We start from the raw sequence: 27,368 nt of genomic DNA on the forward strand, positions 1-27,368 counted from the left end.
ATTATGGATTTGATTTAAGCAATAATAATTTATTTAAAAAAATGTTATTTGTTTAAAAAAATGTTTAAAAATAATTTCCAGGCTAAAAAAATGGTGATAAATTTTTTGAAAATGTAATAGAGCAATTATTTTTACAAAAAAAATATTTTCAAAAATTGAACAAAAATCAAATTTTTAATATTTAAAATATGATTTTTTAGGAAAAATCATAGAAAAATAATACAATGGTTAAAAAATTCAAAAAAAAATTTCTTTGATCAATACATGATAAGAGTTCACAGAAAAATAAAATTTACAAAAATTACTTTGAGAATTATTTTTGAATTAAAAATATAATTTTTGTTTAAAAATTCATAGAAAATAATTTAACACCCAAAAAAAATTTAAAATTTTTCCTAAGTGATGAAATTATCTTTCTCGAAAAAATTAAATTCTAATTAATTTCTAACAGAAATCATGCAAAGCAATTTATTTAAAAATATTAGACAGTTTAAAAAAACTTTAATTCAATTTAAAAATAAGGCATGCATAAAAATTTAATCTAAGTATGATTTTGGAATCCAATATAGCTTCCTACTTACTAGATTAATCACTTTTTTTCATAATATATTTTGATGATAATTTTTTGATTTAGCCCTTATGATATCTAAGATGCCAATTGAGTTTTTGAAAATTTCTAAAATTTAAATGAATAACATTTGAATATGCAGAATTTTTTAAATTATATATATATATTTTTAATTCTCATTTTCTATTTTTATTTATCGAAGTTTTCCAATCGACAAGATGTTGTTAAGGTTCTTTTTAACTCATTATTTTCTTTTAAAAATTTTTTATTATCATTTTCTCATTGACAAGAATTTTTTGATAAAATTTTAATAAATTTAAATAATTGGTCAGGAGGTAGAGACTATATCTGACTTATCTTGTCGATCTCTGATGCTCTCCCTGTAGAGTTGCTTTCTTCTGACATTGCTCCCTCTTCATCGATGCTCTCAATGCTCATCTCTGATGAACTTGCTTTGTTGTCTTCTTGGTGACTTGCCATCAATGTAAGTCTGACATAGGCTACAACGTCCGAATCTGATGAAGATGTTTCGTCCCATGTCATCTTTAGATTCTTGTGCTTCTTCTAGGTCATTCTTTTGTCCTTTTTCTTGTCCTTATTCTTCAGTTTTGGGTAGTTTTCTTTAACGCGCCCTTCTTCATTGCAATGATTGCACTTTACTTTCCTTTTTCTTCTTTTAGTTTACACTTGATTGAATTTATTAGTTTTAACAAACTTTTTGAACTTTCTTACCATAAAAGTCATTTCGTCATCATCGAGAGGCGTTTCAGATTATGGTTCATCCATTTTTGCCTTCAAAGCAATGTTGTGCTTCAACTCCTTTAGATTTGCGCATTTAGACTCATGAATTTCAAAAGTGGAAAATAACTCTTTTAAATTACTTATCTCTAAATCTCTAGAGATGTAATATGCATCTATTAGAGTTGACTATTCAGGAGTTTTAGGGAAAGCGTTAAGTGCATACCTTAGTGAATCTTAGTTGGTTACCTTTTTTCCGAGATTCGTGAGTTCAGTGACTAGTTCTTTAAGCTTGACATGCAATTGAGGAACTGTTTCACCTTCCTTGAGTCATAGATTCGTCAGTTGGTTCCAAAGAAGATCTCTTCTTACAAGCTTGGTTTCGACAGTTCCTTCGTGAAGCTCTAGGAATTTTTCCCAGAGATTCTTTGCAGATTCATAGACTTTGATTTGGTTTACCTCTTGTGGTGGCAGCGCGCTTAGCAGATGGAACTTCGCTTTTCCATTTGCCATAAATTCGGCTTGTTCCTTTTTCATCCAATGGTCTTCTTTCTTTAGCTCGCCGTTGCTATCGGTAGGTACTGCAAAATCATTTTCAATATTAGAAATATATCGAAGTCAGTTTTAAAATATACCTCCATCTTCTTCTTCTAGTGTGCGAAGTCTCCCTCGAATTTCGATGGATGGATGCTTATTTCGGTCATCGTCTTTTGTGCTTTAGTCAGCGGTTAGTCCTTCTGAAGCTGTTGGGCTTTGATACCACTTGTTGGTCCCTTGCAACTGGTAAGAAGGAGGTGAATTGCCTCATAAAAAAATACCTTTCTTAATCTTATAGCTTGATTAAAACACTTGTACAGAAGAATTAATAAACTAATTAAAAAGAAAGTAGAGGTAGATCTTTTACTTTATTTGCAATTAGAGGATTGCTAATTCAAGGCAATTAAAGCTCACTAAAAATCTCCTTTGGGCGGAGTAGCCTCTTACAACGTTGACATCTCACAAACTATGTAGTAGAATAGGAAGAGAATCATTTACAAGTATTGTTTTGAATTATTGATATCAGAGTTGTATTTATAACCCTAATTCGGGTGTCTGGAAGGGTTCTTGGTGTCTGGGTGTAGATAAACTTTATTCACAGTGCAACAAGTCGTGACAGTGTGGCAAATGATAAGTTTTGTGGTCCAGGCGCCTGGACCAGGTTCGGGCACCCAGACCGGGTTGAACCAGCTCGCGACTAGGGCTCACACTCAGGGTGCATGGCTGCCCCGGGTGATCCGAGCTTTCGGACCAGAGTCAACTCCCAGTTGACTTTTTGTTGAGATCTTCTGCTCCGGTTCGCTCGCTTGGGTGATTTCAGTCATCTGAAATAGGACTCACTCGAACCCATTTTTTGACTTTCTCGAACAACTTTCTGCTCTCGCTTCTCGCCCTTGGAACCGCCGCGCGCTTCCTTCTCATCCGCCAGCGTACTCCTCCATAATGCTTCATCCCTTGGACACACCAAGCCTGTCAACTCTCTCTAGTGTCGTCATTCTCACTAGCTACGCCTTTCGCTTGACCTCTTGTGCTCCTAAGTTCTCGCACACTCAGACACAGGGCATCAAAACATAACAAGACCTAACTTGACTTGGTTGATCACATCAAAACTATCACAGAGTACTTACAATAATTATATTTGTTATAGAATTATAAGGATGATAATTTATATATTTATCTTGGTTGTTTATTTATCAATATGTTGTTGATTAAAGTAGATTTATTTTCATTTATTTTTTATTTGTCTTTGGTATTAAAAAGCAACACTTTAAAACCTTTTGTCTTTGCTAAAAAAAGTTAATGCTTTTATGTATTGTGAAAGTGTTGTCTTTGCTAAAAAAGATAATGTTTTTTATGCATTGTCCTTAAAAAGGACAACACTTTTTATGCGTTTTCTTAAAAAATAATATTTTTTTTATGCATTGTCTTTGCAAAAAATGATAACTCTTTTAAAGCGTTACAAAAGCGTTATTTTTGCTATCAACAACCATACTTTTAAAGTGTTGTCTTTGAACAAACTTTTAATAACAACGCTTTTATCAATACTTTTTTCAGCTACATAGACAACACTTTTAAAACATTATCTATGATCAACTTTTTTTTTAGTTGTCGATCTTCAAGTTGAACATGTTGTTGATTAACCCAATCATTGTGATTGTACCTTTCTGAGGTTACATTAATCACTATGATTTTACCAATTGAAGGGATCGAGGAGTCACCCAAAACTTCATAATTAATCAGATTTTATTAGATTGTGTGTCTAATTGGATGGTGGGTAATTTATCCCGCCTTTCTGGCTTCGAGATCCAACGATTGTGGTAGAGAGAGCAAAACTATAATAAAGAGAGAGGCCTTACCGCTACAAGCTTTTTATCGCTTGTGCTACCATAAGTCCCTTCCCTTTCTCTTCTTTTGACTCTGCACCAAGCACTTCCCTAGGGGTAATTTATCCCTTCCCTTTATTAGATTATTACAGGCATGACTTCTTCCACCAAGCACTTCCCTAGAGTCCCTTGATCTGCACAAGGGAGGAGTTGCCAATAACTTAAAGCTTTATTTTATTTTATTTTGACTCTGCTTGTAATGCATTGAGTGTAACTTTTTGTGTAATGACATATTTCCTTTCTTAAAATTTTTGTATTATGATGTGTCAGAATTTTGATTAAAGAGTCGACCACGAGCTTCTGAGTGAGAAATTGTCGATGAAGATTCGATTGAAGAGTCAATGATGATTTGACTGAAGAGTTGATGATGGTGATACGATTGAGAGTTTGTTGAAAAAGATTTGACTGAACAGTTGGTGAAGAAGATTTGATTGAGGAGTCGGTGATGAATGGATATTTTTAAGTCTCACATTTTGCACAAGTAGGAAGGGAGGCATTTTGCCTACAATTTAACCGAGGGGCGAATCATAGAATCTTAAGTCCCTAGGAGAGATTTATGAGCTTGATCCGTAACTATGTCTAAGTTGGGAGAGGTTGAACCCTGAAAAGGACCTTTATTGATAGATGTCGTTGGTCTGAGACTAAGGGAAATAGTTGCTCAATCCATGACTATATCCAAGTCGGGAGAGATTGAGCCTTGAAAATGATATTTACTGATGGGTGCTGCTGGTCCAAGACTAGGAAAAATAGTTGTTCGATCCACAACTATGTCTAAGCTAGGAGAATTTGTAAATACCCCGGGTTGGTTTTAACGTAATCAATCAAGTTAAGTTGGCCTATGCATATTTGATGCCTTATTTCTAAGTGTGCAAGTACTTAAGAATATAGAAATTTGAGTGGAAGACATAGCGAGCAAGAAGGATGGTACAGAAAGTGAGTTGATGGGTTCGGTGCATCTGATGGACGAAGAACTACAGAAGAGTAGACCAGCAGATGAGAAGGACGCACGTGGTGCTTCCGATGGATGAGCAGCTAGGAAGGATGTCTGCTCGAGGAGAAGGTTGAAGTTGGGTTCTGGTGAGTTCAATACTAGATGATCGAAGAATCAACCAAGTGACCAAAGCAGCAACCGGATAAGTCAACACAAAGTTGACTTGGCCAAGCTCATGGACTCTAGGGGCCCAGACCAACTTGGCTAGGAGACGTTGCAACGGGGATAGAATTTGGATCCACGTCAATAACATTCTAGGTGCCCAGATCAGTCCAAGCGCCAAGGCATGGATAAGAGACTTATCATGAAGCCGTTGTGGAATCATTGCGGAGCAGATAAGGTGTCATAGTGGAGGTACCCAGACCTGCTTTAGGCGTCCGAAACCCACCATCTCATCAACAACTATATTTCGACCAATGAGCTATAAATAGAGCCCTGATCATCTTCATTAGACACAACACAATATTCAAATTCTGTTCTTTGTTTTTTTTCAAGTGTTAACGTCTATAAGAGACTATTCTGTCTTCACTGAAGGAGATCTTCTAGTCGAGCTTCCACTATTTTGGATTAGCAACCTCTCCGATTGCAAACCAAGTAAATTCTTTTGTGCCTCTACTTTTTAATTAATGTTTATATTCTATTGTTAAACTAATGTGTGTTCCTTGCTAAGTTTTGAAAGCGAGAGAAGTGCTAACTTTCTTTTAAAGTTATTCACCCCCCTCTAGCCGGCCTCACTGGGACCTACAATTAGTATCAACATGAGAATGCTTTAGAAAGACTAACCACCATCTAAAGAGCAAATGGTCAGAGCGAGCATTCATCCACTAAAGTTCGAGAGGAACTTCAAGATCTAAAAAAATTGGATATATTATTTAAAACATACTTCGATATATTACTTATGATTAAACATGATTTTGTAGCACTCGTAGATCAACAAGGAGCCGAAAAAGAGGAATAATTTTGGAACAAGACGGAGCAAGCCAGCTCTATTGCAAATGGCAAAGCAGAGTTCCATTTGAAAAATGTTCTACCACCACAAGAAGTCAACAAGATCAACGCCTATGACTCCGCCAAGGAACTCTGAGAGAAATTCTTGGAGCTACATAAAGGGACATCAGAGCCTAAGCTAGCAAGATGGGACTTGCTCAAAAATCAATTGTCAAACCTCCAGATGCAAGAAGGAGAAATGTTAACTCAATTGCACAGAAAGATCAAGGAGCTTATCATCGGACTAACAAACTTCGGAGAATTGGTAACGAATCAGGACTCAATCCGATATACTCTTAACGCCTTCCCTAGAACTCAACAGTGGACATCAATAGTAGATACCTATTAGATATCAAAGAATTTGGAGGTAAGTAATTTAGAAGAACTATTTTTAACTTTGGAATTACATGAATCTAGATGTGTGGGTATTAGGAAAGAAAAGGAACTAAGTTAGAATCTAGTGCTAAAAGCTAGAAAAGATAAATCGGAGTCTGACACATCGTTAGACAAAGACGAAGCAACTTTTATAGTAAGAAAATTTTCGAAGTTTTTTAAATTTAACAAATTTAATAAGTCGTAGGCCAAGAAGTTTCTTCTGGGCAAGAGGAAAGTTAGATGTACAACTGCCAACAAGAAGGGCACGTCAAGGATGACTGCCTGAAGCTGAAAAGGAAGGAGAAAAACAAAGGCCAAGCAAATTAAAGCACAAGAATTTGAAGGTAACATGAGATGAGTCATCATTAGAGTCCAACTAGAGGAGTATGTCGAACTAGCACTAATGACGAATTATCAAAAGGAGAGCATCGATGAATGGGGAGCTACATCTGAAGCAAGCGACAATGAAAAGGGAGAATCTAGCTTCAGATCAAATTTGGTAAGTGAGGTATTTCTTTTACCTCCTGATAAACTATATTTAGGTATAACATTAATGTCTAAATCATTATGTAAACTTAAAAATAAGAATATTAAATTGAAAAAGGAAAATATAAATTTAAAAACTATCTTAGCTAAAGCATGTCTACTAAAAGAATTTGATAAAGTTAAAAATAAAAATGTAAAATTAAAATAACAAATAGAATATTTTAAAAATTCTGCATATTCAAAATTTTCTATTCTAAATTTTAGAAATTATAAAGGACTTAACTGATATTTACAAAACTATAGGGGTCAAATTGTAAAAGTGAAAAGAAAATATATCCCACAATTTTTTTTGATAAATTCAGTAGGTAAGAACTTATGTTGGGTTCTTAAATCATACTTAGTCTAAATTAAATTAATTTTTATGTATGCTTTAAATTTAATATGCTTTAGTTTTTAACTTTATTTATCAAATTAATTATTTCACATGCATTCTATTAATATTTTGTGTTAAAATTTTTTTATGTACAAAATAAAGACATTTTCTACTCATAGAAATATTTTTGAAATTTCCTATTCATTATATTTATTTTTAAAATTCTTCTTTCAAAAAATAAATTTTTATGATTAAAAATGTTTAAAAAATTAATTTTTCAAAAATATAATTTCTCTATAATCATGTCGTCTGTTAGAATAAAACTTTTTATAATTTTTTAAAAATTATCTAATTTTTTATAAATTTTTTATCAAAAAATATAAATTAAAATTTAAATATTTTCAGAAATTAATTTTGAAATACCTGATTTTTTGGAAAGCTACTGTTGTATTTTGGATGTGAGAAAAATCTTGTTAGGACTTCAAAGCTATTTTTAATAATTGATTTCGAAAATAATGTTATCTGATTAAAAACATCTATTGTCGTTACACTGTAAATATTTTGTAGGTGAAATTTTTTTATCATAACCTAGCTTCTTCTATTTGATTTTGACAAAAATCTTTAGGATTTTTCAAAATATAAAAAAAATTAATTTATTTTTTTTATCAAAATAGAGAATTAATTGTTAAAATTAGTATTGTTTTAAATTCGGTAAAAAGATTGATTACGGTAAAAAAAATCAATATTTTTCTAATTGTTTTTTATTTTTTCCTTATATATATATGTTTTTGATATCATCAAGGGAGAGAAAATTAGGATTATGTTTTGATTTAGGGAAAGGTATTGATATTAATTTAATGATTTAATTCTTTACTTGTTATACTTGCAAACTGATTGGAGTTAATTACAATATTTATAATTTTATTATTTGATTTAACCCTAACTTAACTTGAATTGATACATATCAAAAAGAAGGAATTGTAAATACTCCAAGTTGGTTTTGATGTGATCAACCAGGTTAAGTTAGGCTCTACAATTTGATACCTTGTGTCTAAGTGTGCATGGACTTAGGAATACAGGAAGTCGAGCGGAAGACGCAGCAAGCGAGAAAAATGACACGAGAAGCGACTCGACGGGCTCAGTGCATCTGAGAGATGAAGAGTTGTGGAAGAGTACATTGATTGACAAGAAAGACGTGTGCGACGCTTCCGAGGGATGAGAAGTCGTGAAGGAAGTTTGCTCGAGGAGAATACCGGAATTAGGTTCGGGTGGGCTCAACACTGGATGACCGGATAATCACCCAAGTGACCGAAGCAGCAACCGGACAAGTCAACACAAACTTGACTTGTCCATGTGGGACCAAGTCCAGGTCCCTAAACTCCAGGCGTCCGGACCAGCCCACGTGCCTAGACTCCAAGCTCTTGAACTAGTCCGGGCGCTCAGACTAGCTTCAGCCAATAGAGGTGCCCTTTCAGAGATGTTGCAGTAGAGATAGAATTTGGGTCTATGTTAGCAATATTCTAGGAGTCTGGACCGGTCCAGGTGCTTGGGTATGGATAAGAGACTTATCACGAATCTGTTGTGGAGTTGTTGCAGTGCGGACAAGGCGCCATAGTGGAGGCGCCCGAACTTGGTCTAGGTGCTCGAAACCCACCACGTCATCAACGACTATGTTTCAACGAGTGAGCTATAAATAGAGCTATGATCCTCTTCATTCGACACAACACTGTATTCGAATTCTGTTCTTTATTTTTGTTCGAGCATTAACATCTGTAAGAGACTACTCCACCTTCACCAAATGAGATCTTCTAGTTGAGCTTCCATTGCCTTGGATTCCTCTCTAGTTATAAATCAAGTAAATTCTTTTGAACCTCTACTTTTTAATTAATGTTTATGCTTAGTTATTAAACTAACATGTGTTCTTTGCTAAGTTCCGAAACCGAGAGAAGTGCTAACTTTCTTTCAGGGCTATTCACATCCCCTCCCCCTCTGCAAGCCTTACTAAGACCTACAAGGTTGAGCCCTAAAAAAGATATTTGCTGATGGGCGCTGCTGGTCCGAGACTAGGAGAAATAGAAAGATTCAAGGGAATTTGTTAGCTTGAGCTTTTGACATTGATAAAGGAGTATGAACATAGCAGAAAGAACTTAGTGAAATAAAACACAAAGGATACTCAGGGTCCCCTAAGAACAATAAGGTCGCAAGTGAGTAGCATTCTGTTGCATGGTTAATCGAGCTATGTTCCTTAGGATCTTACAGGTAGTAAGCCCCGAGTGTAGTTTGTTGATGACCCAGTAAGGTTCTCCCTATTGGGGCAATATTCCTAGGTCAAGTTTGACCAGTTTGACTAAGTTTGAGTTAAGTCAAGCTTGAGTCGGGATTTGATTTTTTATGTTTGACAATATAAGGAGATTGCTGGAGCAATTGTCCGGTTATGGAGATGGTCAAAAGGTTGACCAAGTTGATGAGAATACAAGCCAAGTAGGTCAAGGTTAACAGGAGATTTGACTGGGAAAGTCCTTATTGGATGTTAGGCATTAGGAAAGTCCTAGTGAGGAGCTAGGCAGCAGAAAGTCTTAGTGAGGAACCAGGCAAGTGGAAAGTCCTGGTGAGGAGCCAGGCAATTGGGAAGTTCTGATGAGGAGCCAGGCAACGGAAAGTCAAAGTGTAATCTTGGCAAAGGTTGTAAGTCCAATCATGTGGTCTTGGCAAAGTAAGTCCTAGTGTGACTTGGCAAGGAGAACTCGATAACTAGGATGAGGTCGAAGGAAGTTCTTGAAGGCAAGGCGTGAAGGATGGTGATATTGGTTGCTACTCGGAAAACCTAGAGGTTCCACTGTACAAAAATTTTGTACAAAGGTATGAACCTTTTCCTAGCTACCATGTGTTCTTTTAAATTAAATTTTGGATCGCCTGCGGAACTTAACACATTTGATCCAAAACTTAATCTATTCGTTCTTTTAGGTTTTGACTTGGGTCTCCTGCGGAACTTAACACGTTCGACCCAAATCACCTTAAGTTATTAATTCCATTAAATATTAATTTCCATAATTGGTTCCCAGTACTGACGTGGCGAGGCACACGACCTTCTTGGATATGGGAGCAACCACCACCGACTAGACAAAACCTTTTATGGAAAGCTAATATTTAATTTCCTAAAATAACTTTAGGTTAACCAAAAGGAACAATCAAATCACAAGGAAAAATAAAACAAAAGAACACAACATCGAAAAACATATTCGAAATACTAGAATCGTAAGCCTCTTGTATTTGGTATTATTTCCATAAATAACTAGTATGATGCGGAAAGGAAAAATTACTAGTTATACCTTCTAGAAAGACCTCTTGATCTTCTACCGTATTCCTCTTCTAACCTCGGACGTTGTGTGGGCAACGATCTTCCGAGATGAGAAACCACCAACCACCTTCTTCTCCTCCTAGCTAGGTTCGGCCACAACAAGGAAGCTTTACCAAGGATGAAGAACAAATCACCAACCAAGCTTCAAGGGATGCAAGCTTTCTCTCCTTCTTCTTCTTCTTCTCCAAGTAGTATCCGGCCTCCACAAGATCTCCAAGCAATAGGGATGATTCGGCCAACACAAAGAGGAAGAGAAGAAAAGAGGTTGGCCGGCCACAACACCAAGGAAAAGAGGAAGAGAAATAATAGAAGTTGTACCTCATGAAGGCACCCCTCCCCTTCTTTTATATTCCTGAGCCTTGGTAATTTAGGAAATTTAATTACAATAAAATTTTCTTAATTTTCCTTGACATGAATTAATTAAGAAAAATTAAACAAAATTTCTTAAAACAACATGTCTTGGCCGACCACATCAAAGAGAAGTAAATTAGACAAGTTTCAATCAATAAATTAAAACTTCCTAATTTGTTTCCGGAAATTTTAAAATAAAATTTCTCTTCAATAATCCCTTCATAGTTAATAAAAAGAAATTTCTATAATTTTAATTTTTCAACATATGAATAATTTTTAAAGAGAAAATAAACTATTTCTCCAATCTACAAATAAGGAAAGAGATTTAATCTCTTTCTTTAATCTTTTGTAGATCCTTTTCAAGAGAGATATTTTAATTTTAATTTCTTTAATAAATTATATCTTCTACATAATAAAAATTAAAATTAAAATTCTTTTTAATTTAATTATGGCCGACCCCTCTAGCTTGGGTTCAAGCTAGGGCCGGCCACCCTAAACCATGCTTAGGCCGGCCCTAGCTTGATTCCAAGCTAGCTTGGCCGACCCCCTTTAGGTGAGTATAGAAGGTGGGTATAGGTGGGTATAGTATTCTATAAATAAGAGACTACGATAGGGACCGAGAGGAGGAATTGGTTTTGGTCTCCCGATAAAATTAAGCATCCCGTGTTCGCCCCGAACACACAACTTAATTTTATCAATAATAATTCATTCCACTAGAGAACTATTATTGAACTACCGCACCAATCCCAAATTATATTTTTGGGCTCCTTCTTATTATGAGTGTGTTAGTCTCCCTGTGTTTAAGATATCAAATGTCCACTAATTAAGTGAGTTACTGACAACTCATTTAATTAATATCTTAGTCCAAGAGTAGTACCACTCAACCTTATCCTCATGTCGGACTAAGTCCACCTGCAGGGTTTAACATGACAATCCTTATGAGCTTCTCTTGGGGACATTATCAACCTAGTATCTCTAGGACACAGTTTCCTTCTATAATCAACAACACACACTATAAGTGATATCATTTCCCAACTTATCGGGTTTATTGATTCATCGAACTAAATCTCACCCATTGATAAATTAAAGAAATAAATATCAAATATATGTGCTTGTTATTATATTAGGATTAAGAGCACACACTTCCATAATAACTGAGGTATTTGTTCCTTTATAAAATCAGTATAAAAGAAACAACCTCAAATGGTCCTACTCAATACACTCTAAGTGTACTAGTGTAATTATATAGTCAAGATAAACTAATTCCTAATTACACTACGACCTTCCAATGGTTTGTTCCTTTCCATTTTGGTCATGAGCTACTGTTTATAATTTATAAGGTACTGATAACATCATCTTCTATATGTGACACCACATACTATGTTATCTACAATATAAATTAATTGAACAACTACAAACAAATGTAGATAAATTGACCAAATGTGATTCTTTATTTAACATAAATGTTTACAAAAAACTTAGGCTTTTAGTATACACTCCAACAATCTTCCACTTATACTAATGACTAAGCTACCATATCTTCTACCATACATCTGATTCCCATTCCCTCCACATGCCGATCGAAAGCTTTCGCCGGAAGGGCCTTAGTGAAAGGATCTGCCAGGTTATCCGCTGATGTAATCTTGGCGATGACAACTTCTCCTCGCTTCATGATATCTCGTATCAGGTGGTACTTGCGCTCTATATATTTACTTGCCTTATGAGCTCGTGGTTCCTTCGAGTTTGCAACTGCACCGCTATTATCACAATAAATTGTGATGATTTTGGGCAAACCAGGAATCACATCTAAGTCCATTAGAAAGTTCCTGAGCCATACTGCTTCTTTAGCTGCCTCAGAGGCTGCTACATACTCAGCTTCCATGGTTGAGTCCGAAACGCATTTCTGCTTAACACTCCTCCATGAAATGACTCCACCTCCTAAAGTAAACACATAACTGTTGGTGCGGGAAGCATCCGACGATCGAACCTTAGTTTTGATAATGACAAAGAATTCAAAGTTAAGTTTGTGGTGATCTAACGTGTTGAATAAGTATTTCAGGAAAGTCCTAGCTGCGGTTAGGCAGGTGAAAAACCCTAAGGGGTGGTAACCTTAGGTCCTAGGGGGCGGTAACCCTAGGCGGAGGAAAACCCTAAGGGGCGAAAACCTTAGGTCCTAGGGGGCGGTAACCCTAGGCGGAGGAAAACCCTAAGGGGCGGAAACCTTAAGTCCTAGGGGGCGGTAACCTTAGGTCCTAGGGGGCGGTAACCCTAGGTGGAGGAAAAACCCTAGGCGGAAAAGTCCAGTCGGTCTGGAGGACCGGACTGACATCAGGTAATCTCTCCTGAGGAGAGTAGGTGAGGACGCGTTCCCCGTAGAGGGAACAGTAGGCGTCGGGTCGACCTAGGGTTTCCGCTCGGACAGTCCGAAGACTGTCAGTTATTCCTTACTGTGTTTTATCATATTCTAACACTGTCTTGCAGGGGATTTTGCTCGGACTAACCTTGTTTTGCAGGAGAAGCAGCTCCTGGAAAAAGGAGGTCCGGGCGCCCCGGACCAAACTTTATCCCTGCCGCGACTTCGCCACGTGGAGCATCCTAGTTGGTTGGCCACGTCACACTCCAGGCGCCCGGAACCGCATATAAAAGGAGGGTTGAGGTGCAGCTTCAAAGTACAACGATCTTCTAAGCATTCTCCGTGCGACAAGCTGCTAACGTCTCGACCTTGAAGTGCTACTACTCGACGTCGACAACCCGAAGCTCAGACTCTTCGATCTTTTGTTGTCGGTATTAGTTTACTTATTGCATTAATTGTAATTCAAATTGTAATCTTTCCGATATATAGTTGTTGCCCACCGAAAGCGGTCAAGGACAGCGGGCCTTCGAGTAGGAGTCGCCATAGGCTCCGAACGAAGTAAAACACCTGCGTCTCTGTGTGTTTGATTTTACTTTCCGCTGCGTTTCTATTCTGTGTTTGAAATCGTTAAAATAGCCACGAGCGCTATTCACCCCCCCTCTAGCGCTTTCGATCCATCAATTGGTATTAGAGCGGGGTCATTTTGAATCGGTGCAACCACCATTCAAAATATTTTTTCGTGGTATTTTTATTTTATTTTCAAAGTCAATTAGAATTTAGCCTCATAGCTATATTCTAATTATTTTTCCCTCGAATCGGTTTTTCTCGGAATTGGTGCAACACCACCCGAGTTTGTGATCCATTCTTTTTCCCTACCGCACTACTAAGCCAGGACCAAGTCCTGGGACATTTTTTTTTTGGTTGTTTTTCGCTTCAGGTAAAACTGAAATGGCCCTTCAAGAAGGCTACAGTACTGCCCGCCCTCCGCTATTCACTGGAGACGTTAGCAGCTTGTCACACGGAGAATGCTTAGAAGATCGTTGTACTTTGAAGCTGCACCTCAACCCTCCTTTTATATGCGGTTCCGGGCGCCTGGAGTGTGACGTGGCCAACCAACTAGGATGCTCCACGTGGCGAAGTCGCGGCAGGGATAAAGTTTGGTCCCGGGCGCCCGGACCTGTTCCGGGCGCCCCGACCTCCGGGCGCTCGGATCCATCCCGGGCGCCCGGACCTCCTTTTTCCAAGAGCTGCTTCTCCTGCAAAACAAGGTTAGTCCGAGCAAAATCCCCTGCAAGACAGTGTTAGAATCTGATAAAACACAGTAAGGAATAACTGACAGTCTTCGGACTGTCCGAGTCTGACTTCGGATTCCCAACCGGAAACCCTAGGTCAACCCGACGCCTACTGTTCCCTCTACGGGGAACGCGTCCTCACCTACTCTCCTCAGGAGAGATTACCTGATGCCAGTCCGGTCCTCCAGACCGACTGGACTTTTCCGCCTAGGGTTACCACCCCCTAGGACCTAGGGTTACCGCCCCCTAGGATTTTTCCTCCACCTAGGGTTACCGCCCCCTAGGACCTAAGGTTTCCGCCCCTTAGGATTTTCCTCCACCTAGGGTTACCGCCCCCTAGGACCTAAGGTTTCCGCCCCTTAGGGTTTTCCTCCACCTAGGGTTACCGCCCCCTAAGACCTAAAGTTTCCGCCCCTTAGAGTTTTCCTCCACCTAGGGTTACCGCCCCCTAGGACCTAAGGTTACCACCCCTTAGGGTTTTTCACCTGCCTAACCGCAGCTAGGACTTTCCTGAAACACTTATTCAACACGTTAGATCACCACAAACTTAACTTTGAATCCTTTGTCATTATCAAAACTAAGGTTCGATCGTCGGATGCTTCCCACACCAATAATCTCCCCCTTTTTGATAATGGCAACCGAAATTTAATGTTAAGTAAAAGAAATATGCTGTTATGTATAAGCACAAGACAAAGCATAAACATAGCTCCCCCTTAATACAAGCTCCCCTTAAAATATTTTCTTTGAATTTGAATTTCTATTTTATTTCTTTCTTTGAATTTCTCTACTCTCCCCCTTTGCCATATATCAAAAAATGAGCTAGTTTTGAAAAACTTAATTTTTCAAGACAGATTTTAGCAGAAAACATTTTAACTTAGGCAAGGAGCAAGGTAACATTTTAGAATAACAATATTTTTCAAAATTTTGTCAATTGATTTTGTTTGAAGTGATTTGCAAAGTGGAACTCTTAGTGTGTTTTAGGAGTTTCCAAGATTTTCACAGAAAAATTTTCAAACAAAAGTTTAACTTCAGAAATTTTTAAACAAAAGATGTTAATCTCAAAAAAAAATTTCAAACAAAATTTTCAGCTTCAGAAATTTTCTGGAAGAAAATATTCAGGTTTTTCAAGAAAATTTCCAGGGAAGATTTTCAACTTTTTTAAAAAAGTTTCAAAGCTTTAAATAATTTTCAAAAAAAAATTTTAACTTGACAAATTTTTGAAAAGGTTTCAGCTTAAATAACTTTCTAACAAGAAAAAAATTTTCAGAATAGAGGACACTTGAAAATTTGGAGAAAGTTTTTGAAAAGGCTGCTTTGAAATGTGTTTCAAAAATACTTAAGGCAAAGGAGAAGCGATAACCTTATTTGTTAATAGCTTGTCATTTTGTTTTAGTAAGGTATCAGAGCCCTAAAGTCCAATATGAGTAAAGATTTGTTTTGATCAGGTATCAGATCCCTTAAGTACAGACATGCTTAAACTTGTTATTTCCTTCACCAACTGTCTAACCGTTTAGCTACTTGCTGATTGCCTAGAGGGCAACAGTGTTCACTTGGTTAGTCAAGTCAAGTCAATTGATCCAGTTAGATTTGACTAAGGCTGGAAGACTTGAGTTGATTACTGTTAATCATGTATTTAACGCCCAGACTCATATTGATGCACAGAAATAAGCATTCTCGAGTCCAGGCTGTACCCTATGCATCTCACACCGTTCTATGTTTACAAACACAATCAAGGTAAACCTAGGTGTTTGTGAGATGCTCTGGCTGAGTCCTGGGGGAACATGATTTCTAGGGGGAAATCCTAGGCTAAATCCAACTTTCGAAAGTCTAGTAAAGTAGGGATTTTGGAAAATCAGTTTTGCCTAGAAGTTATAAAAAATGAAACATGACTGAAAGTGTACTGAATTGAAAGTATCTATTCTATCCAACACATTCCTATTTGTCTTCTAAGTGTATTGAACTCAAGTTCAGGTAAGGGTTTTGTAAAGATGCCAACTAAGTTTGATTTTGACTCAACATAGTTGAGTACAATGTCACCCTTAGCTACATGATCCCTTACAAAGTGGTGTTTTACTTCTATATGTTTAGTCCTTGAGTGATGAATTGAGTTTTTTGTTAGATTTATTGAACTTATGTTATCGATTGAGATTTTTGTTTTTTGATATTCAAGTCGATAGTCTTTAAGGGTATGCATCATCCATAGTAATTGAGATGTGCATTCACCTAGTGCTATATATTCAGTTTCAGTGGTAGATAAGGCAACACAGTATTGCTTTCTACTTGACCAACTTACTAGGCAGTGCCCTAAAAATTGACAACTGTCACTTGTGCTTTTTCTATCTAGTTTGCACCCGGCATAGTCAGAGTCAGAGTAGCCGGTTAGATCAAAGGTGCACGATCTAGGGTACCAAAGTCCTACGTTTAGGGTTCCCTTAACATATCTGAGGATTCTTTTTACTAGGGTTAAGTGAGACTCTTTTGCACAAGATTGGTATCTTGCGCACATACCTACTGCAAAGATGATGTCTGGTCGACTTGCAGTTAGGTACAGTAGACTTCCTATCGCACTTCGATAGTATTTCAAGTCTACTGGTTTACCTTCTAAGTCTGAGTCAATTTTAACATTAGTAGCCATTGGTGTATTAATAATTTTTGAGTTTTCCATTCCAAATTTACTAATTAATTCCTTAGCATATTTGGTTTGATAAATATAAATTTCATCTTTGGTTTGCTTAATTTGTAACCCTAAGAAGAAATTAAGTTCACCCACTAGACTCATTTCAAATTCATTTTCCATTAGTTTGGTAAATTCTTTTAGAAATTTTGAGTTGGTTGATCCAAAAATAATATCGTCAACGTAAATTTGGGCTATAAAGATATCGTTTTCAAAGGTTTTTACAAAAAGGGTTGGATCTATTTGACCTTGGTTGAACCCTTTTGATATTAGATAGTTGGATAGTCGTTCATACCAAGCTCTAGGTGCTTGTTTTAGTCCGTACAGGGCCTTTTTTAATCTGAAGACATAATTTGGATGTTCTATGTCCTCAAATCCTGGGGGTTGACCTACGTATACTTCTTCTTTTATGAATCTGTTTAAGAATGCGGATTTTACATCCATTTGAAATAGCTTGAATCCTTTGTGTGCTGCATAGGCCAACAGCATCCTGATGGATTCAAGTCTTGCTACAGGAGCATAGGTCTCATCATAGTCTAGCCCTTCTATTTGATTGAACCCTTTGGCTACTAACCTGGCTTTATTTCTTACTATTTCACCTTGATCATTTAATTTGTTTCTAAAAACCCATTTAGTGTCAATTATGGTTTTGTTAATGGGTTTAGGCACTAATTCCCATACCTGATTTCTTTCAAATTGGGCCAATTCTTCTTGCATTGCTATAGTCCAATCTGGGTCTGGTAGGGCTTCTTCTATGGTTTTGGGTTCAATTTTTGAAATTAGGGCTATTTGACTCTGGTTTCTATAGGATGACCTAGTTCTTACTCCTACAGTTGGATCACCCAAGATTTGGTCAGATGGGTGATCTGTGCTTGTTCTGGTTGGTCGTATGTCATTTGAATTAGTGATTTGTTCTTCAGATTCAATGGGTTCAGGTTGAGTTTCGTCATCTTCTCTGTTTATTGGATTAGCATTTTCTGTATCTTCAGTTTCATTTATAGTGTCTTCATCAAATTTTATATTTGTTGTTTCTTCTACTTTTAGGGTATTCTTGTTATATACTCTATATGCTCTACTAGTGGTTGAGTAACCTAAAAATATTCCTGGGGTTGTTTTTGATGTAAATTTTCCTAAGTAGTCTTTAGTGTTTAAAATAAAGACTTTACACCCAAATACTTTTAAATAGTTTAAGTTAGGAATTTTATTATAATAAATTTCATAGGGGGTTTTATTTTGAAATTTGTTAATTAAGATCCTATTTTGAATGTAGCATGCTGTACTAACTGCTTCAGCCCAGAATTGATTAGATAGATTATATTCGTTTAACATGGTTCTAGCAGCTTCTTGTAAGGTTCTGTTTTTACGTTCTACTAAACCATTTTGTTAGGGGGTTCTAGGGCAGGAGTATTCATGTTTGTACCCATTTATCTCACAAAATTCAGTGAAGTTGTGATTCTCAAATTCTCCTCCATGATCACTCCTTATCCTTTTAATTTTAGTATCTTTTTCATTTTCTGTTAATTTGCAAAAATTACTAAATATTTCAAAGGTTTCATTTTTTGTTTTTAGAAATTTTACCCAGGTGAACCTGGAGTAGTCATCAATTATAACTAAGCAATATTGGTTCTTGCTTAGTGACTTGGCTCCATGTGAATCAAATAGATCTAGGTGAAGGAGCTCAAGTAGATGGGTAGTTCTAACCGTATTGGTTGACTTGTGGGTGGACTTGGTTTGTTTTCCTTGTTGACATGCATTACAGATTGAGTTTTCAATAACTTTTAATTTGGGCAACCCTCTAACTAGTCTATTTTGACTCATTTTTGAAATGAGTCTGGTGTGCGTGTGACTGAGTCTTCTGTGCCATAACTCAGTTTCCTCTTGTTGTGTTAGAAAACACTTTATTGAGGATGACGGTAGATTGACGGTGTAGGCATTATCTTTTCTAGTGCCTTTAAGTATGATTTTTGGATTATCGACATGTTTGACTATACATTCAGACATGGTAAAATTGACTGAATAACCAGTATCGCATAGTTGACTTATACTTAATAAATTGAAATTAAAATTTTCAACTAACAGTACTTTTCGAATTATAAAATCAGAATTAAGTTCGATGTTACCTTTTCCGATTACTTTCAGTTTTCCATCATTGCCGAATGCAACTGATCCTAGGTTCTTTAGTTTTAACTTAGTGAACTTCAACCGATCTCCAGTCATATGTCTGGAACATCCACTGTCCAACATCCATTGATCCAATTCCTACACATAAAGTGGTTGATGGATCAAAAGACAGTTTGATTGAAGTAAGTCCCTAATTTTGCATCTTACCTAATCTGAGTTAATTCTATGGGGGTTAGTTTGGTGATTTGATGTTTAATTGAGAAATATTTAAATTAATTCAATTTTGAAAATGTTTAAGTTACTTTGATTTAAAGATGTTTAAGCTAAGTAATTTGGAGGAATATTTTAATTTGCTTAGTCATCTCACCCGATGTTTGTTTTTAATCAGGGGATCCTATTATTTTGTGAGATGAATTAGTTTAATTTATAGGGTTTTGTTTAACTTTATGTTAGATTCGGGTTTAGCTTTGGGTTCAACAAGTAAGCGTTCTTTGGATAAACTGGGCTATGGTGAGTCACAAGGAGCTCATTAAAGTAACCATGCCTTTGAGGTTTCCCAAATAGTCCTACCCATTGAGCTTAATACTAATCCTTGGTCTAACTAGTTAGGATCCATTTAAGGGTAGCTTCGGTTAGTTCCACTTGGCCAAATGCACCAGGTCGAAGCCATATCTTCCTAGACATGCGATGCCCAAGTTTTCCCAACGTACTATCATCCAAAAACTTCACCAGTACTGTGCTTCAAGTTAAAATTTAACCCTTTTTAATCTATCCTTATTTACCCATCCGGGTAATCTACTCTTGTTTACCCATTTCGGGTAGATTAAGTTCGGTTACCCTGTCGGGTAAATAGATTTTGGAGTTGCCAGCTATTCTGGACTCTCTTTCTCTTTGATTTTTGAGTTTTGAATTTTAGATTAATTTTGAATTTTGAATTTTAGATTTAAATTTTGAATTTTTACTTTTTAGATTAATTTCGAATTTTTAATTTTGAGTTTTGAATTTTGAATTTTGAGTTTTGAATTTTGAATTTTGAATTTTGAACTTTTTAGATTAATTTCGAATTTTTAATTTTGAGTTTTTAGATTAATTTTGAATTTTTATTTTTAATTTTGAGTTTTTTTGATTAATTTCGAATTTTTAATTTTGAGTTTTTAGATTAATTTCGAATTTTTATTTTTAATTTTGAGTTTTTTTGATTAATTTCGAATTTTTAATTTTGAGTTTTTGATTAATTTCGAATTTTTAATTTTGAGTTTTTAGATTAATTTTGAATTTTTATTGTTTTAGCTCCCCCTGGATCATAGCCTCGATAAGGTTTATTGAGGTAATGTATTGTGGAGATATTTAAATTCTTTTCGATCTTACAATTGGTATCAGAGCCCGGACTGCCAGAAGGTTTAACCACTGACTGTGCACAAGAGCTATGGTCTGATTGAGCCATGTGAGTACCATATTGACCTCGAACAAAGAAAGTGGGGGCTCCTATGTTCGGATCAAGAGGACCAGACACCAGGCAGGAAGTCCTAGCTGTGACTAGGCAATGAAGTCCTAGTAGGTCAGGTAGACCGAGGGGTAGGAAGACCTGGTGGGTCGAGGATCGGACGTGGGAAGCCTATGGTCCTTTGTTTGAGGGGGGGATTGTTGGGGTTGCAAGGTTGCAAACATAGTCCCATATTAAAAACACATGGAAAAGATCATGGGTTTATAAGAGAAAAGATATCTCCATTGGCTTGAGGCCTTTTGGGGAGAGCCCAAGAGCAAAGCCATGAGGGTCTAGGCCCAAAGTGGACAATATCATGCTATTGTGGAGATATCTAAATTCTTTTCGATCCTACAATAACCTGATGTAGACTTACTGTTGTCCCTATCTGATTGGAAATCTGAATCCGTGTAACCCACAGGGAGCAAATCGTCTGCATGGTAAACTAGCATATAATCTCTAGTCCTTCTCAGGTACTTTAATATATGCTTTACCGCAGTCCAATGTCCTTGTCCAGGGTTACTCTGATATCTGCTGACCATGCCCACGGCAAAACAAATATCAGGTCTCGTACATAACATTGCATACATAAGACTTCCTACAGACGAGGCATAAGGAACTGCTTTCATGTCTTCTATCTCCTTTGATGTCTTAGGAGACCTCTCTTTAGATAGAACTATTCCATGCCTAAAAGGTAAGAAACCTTTCTTGAAATCCTGCATGCTAAAACGAGCAAGGATTGTATCTATATATGAAGCTTGGGACATACACAACATTCTTTTCTTGCGATCCCTTATTACTTTGATCCCAAGAATGTGTGCACACTCTCCTAAGTCCTTCATATCAAATTGTTTGGACAACCATACCCTTACGTCTGATAATACCTTGACATTGTTGCCAATTAATAAAATATCATCTACGTATAGTACAAGAAATACCACCACGTTTCCGTTACACTTCTTATATACACAAGACTCATCCGGACTTTGAATAAATCCATATGACTAGATTACTTCATTAAACCGGATGTTCCAAGATCTTGAAGCTTGCTTCAGTCCATAAATGGACTGATTGAGCTTGCACACTAGATGCTCTTTGCCTTTTTCAATGAACCCTTCTGGTTGCTTCATATGGATGTTCTCTTCAAGACTTCCATTAAGGAAAGCTGTCTTGACATCCATTTGTCAAATCTCATAATCCATATGAAAGAATGGATAAGAGTATCCGGATAGACTTAAGCATGGCTACGTGAAAAGGTTTCCTCATAATCGATTCTCTTTTTGAGTGTACCCTTTCGCAACAAGCCTAGCTTTGAAGGTTTCTACCTTCCCGTCCCCTCTTTTCCTTTTGTAGATCCACTTGCATCCAACGGCTTTTACACCATCGGTGGTTCTACAAGCTCCGGACCTTATTAGAGTACATAGACTCTATTTCGAATTCATCGCCTTTTGCCAAGATGTTGTATCTATATCTTGAGTGCTTCATCATATGTCCGGGATCGGTTCATGTTTACCGGGATCAAGTCCAAGACTCTCCCAAAACATGAATCTCTCAGTCTGCCTTACAACCCTGCCACTACGACGAGGCACTGCGTGGTTGTGTATCATGTGTGACACATGTTGCAGTGGTACTTCATCTTGTACTGTTGGTACTAAAGTAGACGTGTCCTCTCTTAGTTCTTCTAAAACAACTTTACTATGGGCTTGTGATCCATTATATAGTCTTCTCAAAAACCGGGCATTGGTGCTAACAATGACCTTCCGGTCTTTAAGACTATAAAATAAACCTCCTTTCGTCCTTTGGGATATCCCACAAACACTCGAACTTCCGAGATTCTAACTTATCGAGATCTGGTTTCAAGACATGTGCTAGACTACCCCAAATCGAATATGTCTTAGACGGGTTTTCGCCATTCCACAATTCTGTGGGAGTAGAAGAAACCGATTTAGAAGGTACTAAGTTCGGAACGATCACCGTTTCCGAGCATATCCCCAAAACGAATTTGGTAATTTCAATAACTCATCATCGATCTAACCATCTCCATAAGAGTCCTATTCCTTCGCTCGCTACACCATTCTTGGGGTGTTCTGTGCGCATAATTGGGATTGGATCCCTCTGATAAATAATTCCTAAACTCTCCTAAGAAGTATTCGCCACCACGATAAGATCGTAGTGTCTTGATACTTTTACCTAGTCGTTTCTCCACATCAGCCTTGTATTCTTTGAACTTATCAAAGCACTCGGACTTGCGGCGTATTAGGTAAATGTATCCGTATCTTGAATAATCATCTATAAAAGAGACAAAATATTCAAAATCACCTCTTGCCTGGACAGACATAGGACCACATAAATCAGAATGAACCAATTCTAACACTTCTTTGGCTCTATACCCCTTGGCCTTGAACGACCTCTTGGTCATTTTACCTTCCAAGCAAGATTCACAAGTTGAAAAATTTTCCAACTCTAATGAACCCAAAAGTCCATCGGCTATTAGCCTCTGAATCCTACTTAAGTTAATATGACCAAGCCTTAGATGCCAAAGATATGCTTGGTTCATTTCTGAAGGTTCTTTTCTCTTATTTGAGTTAGAAGATGAGTTATAAATTTTCATGTTTTGCTTTGTGGGAGAAATTGGATTTAAAATATATAAATTGCCAACTAATGTACCAGAACAGATAATCACTTTATTTCTCTTAATAACTACATCGTTACTAAAGGAAACTGAATATCCATCTAAAAACAGTTTAGAAACTGAAATTAAATTCTTTCTAAAACTGGGTATATAAAGACAATTTCTTAAAACCAAATTTTTATTTCTACTAAAAGATAAATAGACATCTCCCACTGCAACAGCTGCCACCTTAGTAGCATTGCCCATGTAGACGGTAATCTCTCCTTCAGATAGTCGTCGGTTTCTGGAACCCCGCAGGAATTGCGAGACATGATCGATGGCTCCGTATCTAAACACCAAGTGTTGGTAGATAACACCGCTAAACATGTTTCAACAACTGAGCATGAGATATACCTTTGTTGTTCGATTCCTACGAGGACATGTTCACTTCTAATGCCACGATTGCAGATGAAGCACTTTCCCTTCGGCTTCTTCATTCCAGCTTTAGGTCATGTACTCTGAGATTTATTCACTTTCTTTGCTGAACCAACTTGTTTCTTCTTCTTCTTTCCTTTCGGCTTAGAAGTAGAACCATTTTCAATATAGTGAATATGAGAGTTGTGACGAAACAATCCTTCTGCTGCCTGAAGTTTTGTCAGTAGTTCCGCCAATGAATATACCATTTTGTTCATATTGTAATTCTGGCGGAATTGCTCAAAACTTCTAGGTAGTGTTTGGAGGACCATATCGATCTGAGTTTCCCCATCAATTTCTCTACCAAGGATCTGTATCTCGTTCAGATAAGCCATCATCTTTAGGATATGATCCCTCACAGGAGTACCCTCTTGCATGGTGGCTGTCATTATCTTTCTCATGGCTTCTTGTCTAGAAGCCCTATCCTGATGACCAAATAGTTCCTTGAGATTGTTCATAATATTATAGGCTGTTGGTAAATCTTGATGCTCATGTTGCAATACATTTAACATTGAAGCTAAAATGTAACACCGCACCATCTCATCTGCTTTTACCCATTTCCTATGATATTCAATCTCCTCTTGGGTAGATTCACCAGTAGGTGCTTCAGGACAAGGCTCAGTCAGTACAAATTTATAGCTTTCAGCAGTAAGGACAATGTCCAGGTTCCTTTTCCAATCTATGTAATTAGGTCCAGTAAGTCTATTCTGTTGAAGTATGATGGACAGTGGGTTGAAAGTCATCCTAAAAATCACAAATAACTTTTGGTCAGAACTCTAAATTTAGAATAATATTGATTCCTCAAACAATACTATTTTAAATTAACCAACACCTCAAACCACCATGAATTTTGTATGCCACGATAGTATGGACGTATACAAATTCAACATTTGTAAAAGGAGGGTTTTAACCCATTAATTTAATTATCTTGTCAACCTAACTTTTTGACAAATAAAATTAATAGTTGGTATCTTTTGGTCACACAAATAATAGCAGTGACTCCGATGGGGAGGATACTATTAGATGTGTCTAAGCGTATATCATTACTTGACACTAAGTCCATTAATAAGATTATGCCCCTTCCGATGGGGAAGATCACACGCTCTTAATTAACTTCCTATAATTATCGTAAATGGAAGTCTGTTCTAGTGATCCACAAACAAGCTCATTCGATATGGAGGAAGGCACTCAGAACCAACGCGTAAGCTTGTTTGCATCACTTACAAACCAGTAATGGAGACCATGTGATTTACTTAAAAATCCCTCTCCCACTTAGTTATTTATAAATGAGGAATTTTAACTATGCTAGCCTACTAAACATGTATACTAACATGCACACATAGCACAATATAAAAGCAATAAATAGAAAATCTAATTTTCAACTATTATGACTTTTATCTATAGTTGTCCTCCGTGTGTTGTCATCCCAAGCTGCTGCCATATTTGGCCACCGCTACCGAGTATAGCTGTCGCATCCATCTTGCTCCTTGTTCCGCTGCGCCTCTGGTACTCAGAAGGTTCCACGCTTTGCAAGATTCGATCCGCGACAAAAATAGAATTTTACATTTTTGTTCCTATATTCCATAAAAGGAATGTACATGTATCTAGATCAAAATTAAAATACTAATAAAACTAAATACAGCTCCTGCTGTATTTTATAATACAATCATGCACACATATATAAATGCCCTTGACATGTCCAAGGGTCCAATCACACACATAAAACTATAAGTCATAATAGTTGGATCCTGCATCCACAAAGTTAGCACATCCTACTATTATCCTGCCTAAATTATGTATGACATGTGCATAATTAAACTAATACCAAATACACAGAGGCAAAACCCTAGCTCTGATACCAATTGTTGGTTGCTACTCGAAAAACCTAGAGGTTCCACTGTACAAAAATTTTGTACAAAGGTATGAACCTTTTCCTAGCTACCATGTGTTCTTTTAAATTAAATTTTGGATCGCCTACGGAACTTAACACGTTTGATCCAAAACTTAATCTATTCGTTCTTTTCGGTTTTGACTTGGGTCTCCTGCGGAACTTAACACGTTCGACCCAAATCACCTTAAGTTATTAATTCCATTAAATATTAATTTCCATAATTGGTTCCCAGTACTGATGTGGCGAGGCACACGACCTTCTTGGATATGGGAGCAACCACCACCGACTAGACAAAACATTTTATGGAAAGCTAATATTTAATTTCCTAAAATAACTTTAGGTTAACCAAAAGGAACAATCAAATCACAAGGAAAAATAAAACAAAAGAACACAACATCGAAAAACATATTCGAAATACTAGAATCGTAAGCCTCTTGTATTTGGTATTATTTCCATAAATAACTAGTATGATGCGGAAAGGAAAAATTACTAGTTATACCTTCTAGAAAGACTTCTTGATCTTCTACCGTATTCCTCTTCTAACCTCGGACGTTGTGTGGGCAACGATCTTCCGAGATGAGAAACCACCAACCACCTTCTTCTCCTCCTAGCTAGGTTCGGCCACAACAAGGAAGCTTTACCAAGGATGAAGAACAAATCACCAACCAAGCTCTAAGGGATGCAAGCTTTCTCTTCTTCTTCTTCTTCTTCTTTTCCAAGTAGTATCCGACCTCCACAAGATCTCCAAGCAATAGGGATGATTCGGCCACCATAAAGAGGAAGAGAAGAAAAGAGGTTGGCCGGCCACAACACCAAGGAAAAGAGGAAGAGAAATAATAGAAGTTGTACCTCATGAAGGCACCCCCTGTTGGATCGAGACCGCGTTAGAGGGGGGGGGGTGAATAGTGCTCGTGGCTAAAATCGTTCGATTATCGGAAACGTAAAACTTAAGAGTTAATGCAGCGGAAATTAAGTTAAGAGACACAGACACGAAGGAGTTACTTCGTTCGGAGCCTAAGGCGACTCCTACTCGAAGGCCCGCGATCCTTGATCGCTTTCGGTGGGCAACAACTATAAATCCGTTAAATAGTTACAGATTGCAAGTACAATAACTAATAAAATATACCAACAACAATGTAGAATCGAAAAGACTGAGCTCCGGGTCATCGGGGTGTACTTGCAGCACTTCAGGATGGTCGTATTCGCAGCACGTTGCAGAAGATCGCTTTAGAAAGTTTTGTACTTTGAAGCTGCACCTCAACCCTCCTTTTATATGCGGTTCCGGGCGCCTGGATCCCTTCCAGGCGCCATGCTCCACGTGGCGAAGTCGCGGCAGGGATAAACTTTGGTCCCGGGCGCCGGACTGTTCGCCGGATCCATGGCGCCCGGATCCATCCGGCGCGGACACTTTTTCAAGCAGGTTCCTCACCTGCAAACAAAGGTTAGTCCGAGCAAAAATACCCTGAGGCAGTGTTAGAATATGATAAAACATAGTAAGGAATAAGCGACGGTCTTGGACTGTCCGAGTCTGACTTTGGATTTCCAAGGAACCCTAGGTCGACCCGACGCCCTCTTGTTCCCTCTGCGGGGAACGCGTCCTCACCTACTCCACTCGGAGATTTACATTGCCACCGATCCTCCGGATCGTTGGACTTTGCTCAGCACCCGATGCTTCCGGACTTTCTGCTGGACATCCGCTTCCCCGGCTAGTCCAGTCTTTCACCTGGTTCGCGACACCAGGACTTTTCACCTAGGGTTACCACCCCCTAGGACTTTTGCCTGAAGCCCTCGACCTGCCAAGACTTTCCGCATAGGGTTACCA

The sequence above is a fragment of the Zingiber officinale genome, chromosome 2B (assembly GCF_018446385.1).
Source record: "Zingiber officinale cultivar Zhangliang chromosome 2B, Zo_v1.1, whole genome shotgun sequence".
Lineage (NCBI taxonomy): Eukaryota > Viridiplantae > Streptophyta > Magnoliopsida > Zingiberales > Zingiberaceae > Zingiber > Zingiber officinale.